General features: G+C 40.6%; 1 long non-coding RNA gene across 1 annotated transcript; it reads left to right on the top strand.

Annotated features, from left to right (window-relative positions):
- The first annotated feature begins 2,269 nt into the window (after positions 1 to 2,269).
- Positions 2,270 to 10,252, top strand: LOC142160349 (uncharacterized). The gene is made up of 3 exons (XR_012693171.1): positions 2,270 to 2,335; positions 9,368 to 9,503; positions 10,083 to 10,252. It is a non-coding gene; the product is annotated as an uncharacterized LOC142160349 (long non-coding RNA).
- The last annotated feature ends 1,134 nt before the right edge of the window (positions 10,253 to 11,386 follow it).

An 11,386-nucleotide genomic window follows, 5' to 3' on the forward strand; every position in this document is an offset into this window, starting at 1 on the left:
TCCATTCCACATTCATTGTGCCTTCCAGAATGGAGTGCACACTCCATTCTGCATTCATGACAGTTTCCAAAATGGAGTGCACACTCCATTCCCCATTCATGACAGTTTACAAAATGGAGTGCACACTCCATTCCCCATTCATGACAGTTTACAAAATGGAGTGCACACTCCATTCCCCATTCATTGTGCCTTCCGGAATAGAGTGCACACTCCATTCCACATTCATGTCGGCTGCTGGAATCGAGTGCAAAGTGCATGGCTAATTTGATAAATTGTGTTAAACTGTTAGGCAAACATTCTGCTTTATCATAAATATTGATTACAAATCTCTTTTGATTCTCAGCAACTAACAATTAACATTAGTGTCAATATGCAACATGGATGATTTGACACTTGTTGATGGTGGCTTTTCAATATAATAAAATAAAAATACACATAGAATAACTGTACACTTTTTCAAGGAATTTACATGCATTTTCTTAGCTATTGTAAACGAAGTGTTCGATTACCACAGGGTAAGTTTTATCACCAACACAAATATTGTAAGGAAATATCCTTAATCCCTAATTAAGGATCCCTAAGACAAAAGTGAATTAGTGAGGTCTTGAACACACGTTTGCAAGCTTCAAAGGTGCCTTGGCTATCTGCTACGCCACTGTACAAGTAGTGACAAGAACAGAATAGAATAACAATGAAAGATGAGCATCTTTTAAGGACAACAACTTATTATATACATAGGGTATATAATAAGTTGGGTGTCCTTAAAAGATGTTTAAAATTCCAAATATTTTCACATATTATACATGGTAGGAACTGGTATATGGTGAGTAAAAATGTATGCATATGGAATTATATCTATGTTCATTAATACAAATCAAAAGTATAATAATATTGCTACCATTTTTGTGTTCTCTTTTTCTACTTCTGAGAGTATAGATTTACTATGTCTTTGCAATAAAGTCTTTTGCTACAACTCCTTTCATCTGTTGTAAGTGATCACAATGTTCAACATGACAGATAGGCAGATTAAACACCAAACCATATACAAAAGCACTCTTACATAAGTCACAGAGTAGAGTAAATGCACTCAAACATTGACATAAACAAAGGTAAGCCACATACACGCATGAATCGGGGGTCAAACTCATTACCTTATCATTGCAAGGTTAGTTCTTTATCCACTAAGGTATACTTCAGATAGAAAAACACACACCAAACTGCACAATAACTTTTTCGGCCAGCTGAATCGCTGTCTTAGGTCTGTCAAATCTGGCAGGTTGCATTTATTGTTAACTGAATGACGGATAAGGTGCTATAAAAACCATAACCCTACATACACACACATAAAATAAAAAAAATGCTTGTTAAACGCATCAGGACCTTGAAAGACTTGACCATGTTAAGAATTGAGGCCAAAAAAATAATATAAAAAAATTGCGTATCTTGCAAGCATTTGCGTATTTTTATTCATATTATACTTTACTGAGTATGCTTAATGGAGCTCTGTTCTTATGGTTAACCTGTGGGCTTGAACTCCTGCATTTAGTACTGGTGGGTGGAATACATAACCACTACACTATAGTGTAACACATTAAGTTTACACATGTTAATTCAATACATGTAAATGTTTTTTAGGGAATATAATTATCGTCCAATCAATTTATTCTATATTATTGGCACAGTAATAAAAGCTAAGCGCATTATTGACATCTGTAATAATAGTTTAAATATCGACTCACCGTACAATGAAGAACCTTAGGTTACATGCCAGCATGACTTTTAGTCAAAAACAAACTTGTTTAATTAGTACGCAGCTGTCAGCTCTTAATGACTTCTGTTCACCATACTCTCTGGCGTTCGCACCGGCATTTAATTACCTAATTAGAGTGGTAGTTAAAAATACCTTCCTACCACCTCTGTGTTGTTGTGAGTTTCACAAATCATGGTAAGTAGACTGTAGATGGGCAAATGTTTTTTTAATCTGATGTTTACTGCTGTACCTTGCTCAGTACTCAGTATGTTTAAAGATGTAACTATATGTTGGTGAGCAAGAAATCTCTATTGCTGCAGAAAGGGCTTAATGTACTGTGCTAGTGGTTTTTATGTTGAATGTTAGTGCAAAAGTGTTTGGTTAGCTGTGGAGTTTTAATATTTAGTCCACTGTGTATACTTAGAGGCGGAACTGCATACAGTCCTCTAGAATGTAGTAAAAATGTTTCAATATTATCCCTTTATTTTTTTTTCTTTCTTGTTTACACTCCCCCACAGATATTTGGTTCTGCTGGGATTTTGACTAATCTTGTTGTGTGCCATTTTAAGACAATCTTGTCTGTGTGTGTGTGTGGTAAGTATAAACCAGATATAGTTTCTTGCATACCCCTTGTTACAACATGTCACGACCAGCACTCACCTGAGTCTGTGTGACGCATATGTGACACAGGGTCAACCACAAAGACAACCACCTGGTCTGTCTAAAATGATTAAATCCTTCCCTATCTATGCCACACACTAGCTTTGCGATACTAATTACCACCACCAAGGTTTGTTCGGATAAGAGCTGACACTCTTATTTAGGAAGCCTTCGGTTCTCCCTAGCATTAATCTAACACAATTTACTTTAATCAGAGTTCACTTAAACCACAAGGTTTGCACAGTTTCAATTAGGTAGCGTCTGGACCAAACTGTCGCGTGAATTCATAAGAACACAGAGACTAGAACTTATTAAGTGTAATTTAATATGGAAAATACATCCACAATGCTTAAGATAAAAAGATAATAAAATGACATACAAATAGAGTGCAATTGTTTCTTATAAAATAAAAATGATAAAACACAGAATTGATACCTCACTTAGAATCAAGTTTCCGTTGCCGGGAGAAGCAGGAAAAATGGGACCTCTTCAATATCGAATTGACTCCCTCAGAAGAACCCAGAGTTACATTTTCAATACAGTTTTAAAGTCAAGCTACAGGGTCCCCAGCCCCCTTCCCTGTGAGGTCAGAACCAACAGGAGGGGAGAATGCAAATTAGGGTCTTATGACTTTGCTGTTTGAATACCTCTAAGTCAAGTTTTCTTTACACCGTTCTAACTTTTCAACAGTATGGTTTACGAACATGATTTTACCTTCACACAACAGGCCCTAAGTTTCCCTTCATCTGCATACCACACATGCCTCTGGTATGTATGATATTGGAGAAAATGATATGATCTTTTCCTGTGCCCTTATTCAGCTTGAATCTGTCATTAACATACAACCCAGTCTCTGCAGTCGGCCTGTCTGGGGCCTCCCAAACATGTGTGAGATTTCATTGTCTTGCAAGAGATCTCCTCAAAGGCATTCACATTTGCCATCCTGCCATAAATGGTATAAGGTGCTATCCTTATCTACCAGCCCCCCTGGGTGGTTTAACATCCACAAAACCCATTGATCTAACAGCTTCTAAGAGAACCAGGTCACACTATTTCTAGGAAGTAATTCACAAACATATATTTGCAGATTTATGCCTAAACATTAGCTTGCACATGACACCTTCCCTTTTTAAGAGATGGCATGGGAATTGACTGACAGGTCATTGCCCAAGCCATCTCCCACAGATCCCACCTGGTTCAAATGGAATAGCTGCTAGCCGGGTCTCAAAAGGTTCTCTGGGGAGAAGGGTTAAAAAGGGGTTACATATCTCAGACAGCTGGGACTTCTGGTCTGGCAATATCTGTGGGCTAACCTCTGTATTCTTAAAGGGTCCTATCCCTTGCGCTGCAGCTACTAGATCCAATGGCAAGTCCTTCTTCCCCTCATCTGGCAATCTACAGACTGTCAGGGCACACGCATCACTGTCATTAGGAGCCTTCAACAGATTATCATGAAAATTTCTCTCTATCATCCTGGCAGGGGGATCATACCACTGCTTCTGGCTTGTCTGGGCCTGCGTCATGTTCTCATGTACCAACCCTGTTGCAGTGTGCACTTTGTCTCTAATTCTCAGGTCCTCTAAGTTAAAGCCTGAGGGAACAATGGCCTGGGATTCCTGACACTGCACTTCTAGGTGGGGACACACTATGCAATTATCTTGGGGGCTACGGAACAGGATGCTCCCCTTCCTCTTGGACTCATCTATCTGGGGGTGTAGAGTAACAGGGAGTTTGGGCCCATCATCTACCTCCTCTAAGCTGTTAGACGGCTGGCTAAGTGAGTGTGGGCTAGCCACTGACCCCCCTGTCTCTATAGAAAACTCAGATGAATGGTCAGAACTCAGATGTAGATCTGAGTGGTGAACATTCGAACTACAGGTCCCAGCAGCAAGGTAAGGATTGCTGTCACTCGCTATTTCCCGTTGGTCAGGACTAGGTGTCTCCCCCCCATGCTCACCCGCTCTGTGTGCAGCTGGTTCAGGCACAGAACATACATCTTCACTCTGCCCGCCCTCCCAGTTACCTTGTACAGCATCTTCTGGGCATATTACTTGGGTAGAAACATTGTCTTTCTCTAGCACAACAGAAGTAATCACATGGGCATCTGTCCCATTTCTAGTAAGCATAATATTTACACCAGTCTTAATGCCAATATCTGCAATAACAATGTCCGCTGTCCCTATCCCATGACAAGATGTCAGTGTGAAGACAGGTTTGGATTCTAACACAATACTGTTATTGGCATTATCCTCGTTATTCGCATTAGGTACAATAATACATTCTCTTTCCTTGTCACCTCCTGGTGCCTGGGAAAAAACATGGTTACTCTCAGCAGGTTCTGGTACTGTAACATGGGCGGCATTAAAATCATCACACACTTCAGGTATAATATGGCATTTCCGTTCCCTGTCACACCCTGCTGCCTGGGAACAAACGTTGGTATTCTCAGCTGATTCTAACACAGTGACATTAGCATCATTACCTACATCAGATATAATAAGACATTCCCTGTCCCTGTCACATCCTGATTTACACATTTCAGGTGCAATTGAACAGACCTTTTCCTTGTCACCTCCTGCTACCTGGGAACAAACTTTGGTACTTTCAGTTGATTCTGACACAGTAACAGGGGTGGCAATGAGATTGTCATTACAGACATATTGAGACAACATTCTTCCTAAATCTGTCCCCAGTAACACATGTATAGGCATATTATCCGAGACCCCGACATCCCTTATACCTCTTCCAGCACCCCAATCAAGGTAAACTTTGGCTACAGGTACAGTAAGGTTAATTCCACCCACTCCTTTTACAGAAATACATTTTCCTGGAATGAAGTCCTCTAATCCTACCAGTTCTGAATGTACTAACGTAACATCCGCACCAGTGTCTCTTAACCCCACAGTTACCTTGCCACCCGCAGTGACTGTTTGTAGGTTGTCCGTTCGGCCCCCTTCTGGTCCCGCAACACACAGGACAGCTGGTGAAGATTGCAGGGAAGGTACCCCCCCAGCGGAGGGTGAACTGGTCTTCTTCTCTGGACAAGCGGTACTAATGTGCCCCACCTGTTTGCTTACAAAACACCTGCGGGTGTCTCCCACAGCAGGCTTTGCCCCAACCCTCCCAAAAGATGAAGAAACAGTGGGTGATGGAGTTGAGGGGGGTGGCGTTGATCCTCCTGGCCGGCCCCCTTTCCAGGCCGACTGCCCTGGCACAAAAGTTCCTCTTTTAGCTGCAGGTGCCCGGGTGACAGTATACTTGTCAGCCAGTCTAGCTGCTTCCGCAGATGATGTAGGGTCACGATCCACTACCCATTCCTTCACATCAGCCGGACACAAAGTCAGAAACTGCTCCTGGATCATCAAATCTTGCAGAGCATCATTGGTGGTGATTGGTAGCCCTCCAACCCACTGTTTGAAGGAAGCACACAGCTGGGCCACAAGTCCTGAATATGTGTCAGAGGCACTGCGTTTTAAATCTCTGAATTTCTGCCTATGCGCCTCTGGGGTGATGTTAAAACGTTGCAACAGGGCACTTTTGATTGCCTCATAATTTCCGTCCATCTCAGGTGGAAGATCTGCAAAGGCCTCTAATGCTTTACCTCGCAAACCAGGGGTTAGATATTGTGCCCACTGATCTTTGGCCAGTCCATACTGTCGGCAAGTCTTTTCAAATCCTCGCAAAAAAGCATCTACATCCCCGTCTTTTTCCAATACAGGGAAATTCTCAGGACACCCGACTGCTAATACCAGTGTCTTTGGCTTCTGGCTGGCGTTTGAGCTTGGCAAGCTCCAGCTCATATCTCCTATCTGCCTCTCGCTTGGCAGATTCTGTTTCTGCCTGTCGCTCTGCTTGGCGCTTCGCTGCCTCCATAGCAGCGCGCCTCTCTGCTGCCTCCATAGCAGCGCGCCTCTCTGCTGCCTCAATAGCAGCGTGCCTCTCTTGACGGTCAGCAGCTTCCTTCTCCTGGAACTGCTGTATAAGTTGCATTTTAGTTGTAATGTCCGCTGGGCCCAAATATTTCAGGGCGGTTTGCATATAAACGTCCATAGCAGTGTCCACACATGAACCATTAGAATCATCCGAAATTAACCGTCCCTGGTTTTGAGGAATATCCACAGTCAGGTCCGCTCCTGAGTCCTGGCTATGCTCTTTCTCGGACACAACTGTGAGTTGATGTTCATCCCTCTGTACAAGAGCTTCAATCAATTGCTCCTTACTTTTGCCACTGGTGGGAATTCCTGCATCCTCACAATCTGAAATCAGCGCCTCCTTTGTCAAACGTTTATATGCAGCAGCCATTTCCTCAGTTTAATGCCAAATAAAAAAAAATAAGAAAAAATAAAAAAGAGAAGGGGAGGGAAAGAAACAATTGCTGTATGTCTTATAATGTTTTAAGCATTGAGTTCAGTCTCTGGTGAATTAGTCTGTATTTCCTTTCTCAGGGATCCCACAACCCTAATTCACTTAAGTTCTTAAAAAAAAATTAAAAATATATCCCACTGCTGCCACCAATTTGTCACGACCAGCACTCACCTGAGTCTGTGTGACGCATATGTGACACAGGGTCAACCACAAAGACAACCACCTGGTCTGTCTAAAATGATTAAATCCTTCCCTATCTATGCCACACACTAGCTTTGCGATACTAAATACCACCACCAAGGTTTGTTCGGATAAGAGCTGACACTCTTATTTAGGAAGCCTTCGGTTCTCCCTAGCATTAATCTAACACAATTTACTTTAATCAGAGTTCACTTAAACCACAAGGTTTGCACAGTTTCAATTAGGTAGCGTCTGGACCAAACTGTCGCGTGAATTCATAAGAACACAGAGACTAGAACTTATTAAGTGTAATTTAATATGGAAAATACATCCACAATGCTTAAGATAAAAAGATAATAAAATGACATACAAATAGAGTGCAATTGTTTCTTATAAAATAAAAATGATAAAACACAGAATTGATACCTCACTTAGAATCAAGTTTCCGTTGCCGGGAGAAGCAGGAAAAATGGGACCTCTTCAATATCGAATTGACTCCCTCAGAAGAACCCAGAGTTACATTTTCAATACAGTTTTAAAGTCAAGCTACAGGGCCCCCCAGCCCCCTTCCCTGTGAGGTCAGAACCAACAGGAGGGGAGAATGCAAATTAGGGTCTTATGACTTTGCTGTTTGAATACCTCTAAGTCAAGTTTTCTTTACACCGTTCTAACTTTTCAACAGTATGGTTTACGAACATGATTTTACCTTCACACAACAGGTCCTAAGTTTCCCTTCATCTGCATACCACACATGCCTCTGGTATGTATGATATTGGAGAAAATGATATGATCTTTTCCTGTGCCCTTATTCAGCTTGAATCTGTCATTAACATACAACCCAGTCTCTGCAGTCGGCTTGTCTGGGGCCTCCCAAACATGTGTGAGATTTCATTGTCTTGCAAGAGATCTCCTCAAAGGCATTCACATTTCCCATCCTGCCATAAATGGTATAAGGTGCTATCCTTATCTACCAGCCCCCCTGGGTGGTTTAACATCCACAAAACCCATTGATCTAACAGCTTCTAAGAGAACCAGGTCACACTATTTCTAGGAAGTAATTCACAAACATATATTTGCAGATTTATGCCTAAACATTAGCTTGCACATGACACAACACCTTGCAGTAATAATGGGCATGGTTTTATGATTTATTTTCTTGTGCTATAATCACTTTTATTAAAGTGGTGTTTTTTGGCCCTACCTTAAAAACACATTAGCACTCTGTGTTTAGTGTTTCACTCCCTTCACATTTGTATAGCACATAAAGGTCAATATAATTTTTTATTTTTTTTGTTTCTTTTTATATTCAAACTCGCCTTAAACATTACTTTCATCTTCTTATGGACTGTCCTTTTACACCATTAAGCGAAAGCATGAATAACGACATCATTGTAAGTATTGGTTGTGACATTTGTGCCAAAGTCAGACAATGCAAAGTCTAAACTTTTCACCTAAGTGCTGGATTGTGACCTCTTCCTTTTCAAACATATACAGGCACTCCTGTAGTTTCACTACATTATGCATCACGAGGGGCGTGCTCCTGTGCCCCATCCTAACCAGCAACTATGTAGATGTCGGCGTCCGAGGGAGCGCATCTTCAGGCCACGTGTCAGCCTCTTTGGGATGTCAGATGCGGAGGTTGTCCGTCGCTTCTTGGTAATTATCTGCAAATAATGGTTCCCTCAACTCTAAAAGTTTAGTCATATTGTATGCCAGACATAGATTGTTAAAGTTTAATATAGTAATTGATCTTTCACTGTTAAACATGTGCCTTGTATTTTTAGATTTCGGTACCATAGAGTGATTGTATCAATATTTTGACTAGTAAGAGATATAATGCTCATGTAGCCGTATAACTGAAAGTCACCTAGTAGTAATAGGTATGTGTCTTGAGAATAGTGGACTCTGCCAGGTGTTAAAATATTAGTTAGGTGCACTTTGCCAAACTCTAAAGTTTCTTTACCTTTGTTGTTGAGGCATTAATGGATATGGCTAGTTTTGTTTGGAGGCTACTTATACAGTATTAAGACGTTGTAACCTTACTATTTGGCCTAGATTGTAGTTTGCCCTCATATATTAGAATGTTTGCATACAAATTTTATGACGTATAGTTGTAGTCTTAAAAGGTTTTAAAAAATTTTTGTTGTTTCCTTTCCTCTCTTCCTACATAGGAGACAATGCGTATCCCTCCTGCCCTTGGCTCCTCACTCCTATATTGAACCCACACACAGAGCAGGAGGAGGCCTATAACTCGGCTCATAGGGCCACCAGATCGGTCATAGAAAGGGCTTTTGTAGTTCTGAAGGCTCGATTTAGATGCCTGGACCGGTCTGGTGGCGCCCTGATGTATGATCAGAGGAAGGTTTGTAGGATCCTCGCTCTGTGTGTGGTGTTTCATAATATTGCCATCAGGAGTGGGGCACCAGGGGTCATGGACGAGGTTGCTGGGGTGGAGGAGGCGGAGGAGGAAGATCAAGTCCCCCCCCCCCTCGTGAAGCAGTGCGTTGCTCAAACTTCAGGAGCTATGTTGTCGATCAGTATTTTTGAGGTAATAATTTTTAATGCACTTTTTAACCCTTAACATTTAAAAGCTGTGTGTTAAAATCATCGGCAAGCTTATTCTAGGTTAGATGATCTAAGGTATGTTAAGTTCAAATGTCAATATGAATCTACATGGACTAGTGTGTTAGTGAAATGTATAATATGTGTAAAAATTTGTATTTCCAAGCTTTGCTACCTTTTTGTAACCTTTACAATGTGTGTAGAAAGTATAGATTCATGTCTGTAGGTTTTGCCTCAATGTCTTTAGCTAAATGCACCTTAGTGTGTTAGATTTAATCAACAGGCTTTTTTTTTTTTTACAAAATTAATGTTTAATGTTTGATACACTTTGGGCAGTCCAGACTTTGCACACTTGATGCTTGTATTTGCTAAGTCTCAAAAAGCATTAATGCTGTAGTATGTAGATGTCCCCTAGTGTCATAATGTGTTTGTAAATTGTGAGCATGTAAATGTGGCCTAACTCTGGTTATTTATCCATGCTAGGTTTATAGGTAATTGTTTGGCACATATAATTTGTTGTAGTGGTCATTTTTCTAACTGTGTTTTTATTCTCTTATATCTACAGCCTGTATATAACACCTGGCCTGGAGTGGTGGTCTTTGTGGAAATTAACTTTTTATTTTGTTTGCTTTTTGGAGTGGTGCAATTCGTGTCTCACTACATGTTGAAGTACTTCTCCAGAGCTCCAAGCCTGCTTATGTCTCTCTTCAGTGTGGCCACATTGGCATCTCTTCATCCAAGGATCTTTGCCACACACAGACTATTCACTTCTTTGCTATGTTTTTGTTAGGCCGTTTGGATTCATATATGTAATAAATATCTTATCCTGCAAATGACTCTGCAATCTGTTGTCATGCCATTTTGTACCATTACTATAGTGCTGTTATTTCTCTTTGCATACACACAAATCCTTGTGATTTGCTTTCCTAACTATTGTGTAACAGGTATACTTTGAAAATATAATATTATTATGTGTGGTTCTTTTGTCCTTTGCCACAGACACACCATATCCTACAAACACACTCTATGGTGTTTATGTTCAGTTATCGGAAATTAGTTTAGTTTGGAGGAGGTTTGTATGTGTGTTTGCTTGCTTAGTAGTTAATTTCTTGTACACTTTACAGCGTTTAGAGGGAACATGGTAGGTGCATTGAAATATAGGCATTATAAAATGTGTAACGCATACAAATAATGAAAAAATGTTACCGGTGTTACGTCCAACACTATAAACTGTTGGCCGTTGCACAAACAGGATAACTATATTTCGCCTGTGCTAGTGGCACTTTGTTTAAAAGTGGCCCAACACCCACATGGCACACACAAATCCGACACTAACAATGATGGTAAATGCGTTAGTGTCCTAAGTTAGTGTAGTGTTGCTACAAGGGCAGATTAACATTATGTGTAACCCACCTTTGGAACAGCTAATAATACAGTATACACCCTTTTCATGGTGTCTTTACAAAGTTTCATTGTTGTGATAAGGAATACTTCACCTAGTTTGGTAATAGCTCCAGTCTGCAAAATGTCAGATTACGGCCAACACACTTATACAAAATTAGCACTAGTTACATTTGTCTGATGACACACATTGTTTGCCAGCTGTCACATGACATGTTTGGTGGCCCTGTCAATGTTATAGTTTATTTATTGTGGTGTATAAATGTGTAAATATTAGACTATCCAAATATCTGTTAAATTTCCCTCTGTAAATATAACATATCAACAAAAGCCACATTCCAGCTTGGTTGGACTACCAATCCTATGTCAGTGTGTGTGTCACTAGTAAATTATGTTAGATTGGGCCTGATTAGAAGCTATGACTGTTTAAACATGCTACTACATGTGAAGAGTCTTTTGCGCCTCTTG

Source organism: Mixophyes fleayi, chromosome 6 (genome assembly GCF_038048845.1).
Source record: "Mixophyes fleayi isolate aMixFle1 chromosome 6, aMixFle1.hap1, whole genome shotgun sequence".
NCBI lineage: Eukaryota > Metazoa > Chordata > Amphibia > Anura > Limnodynastidae > Mixophyes > Mixophyes fleayi.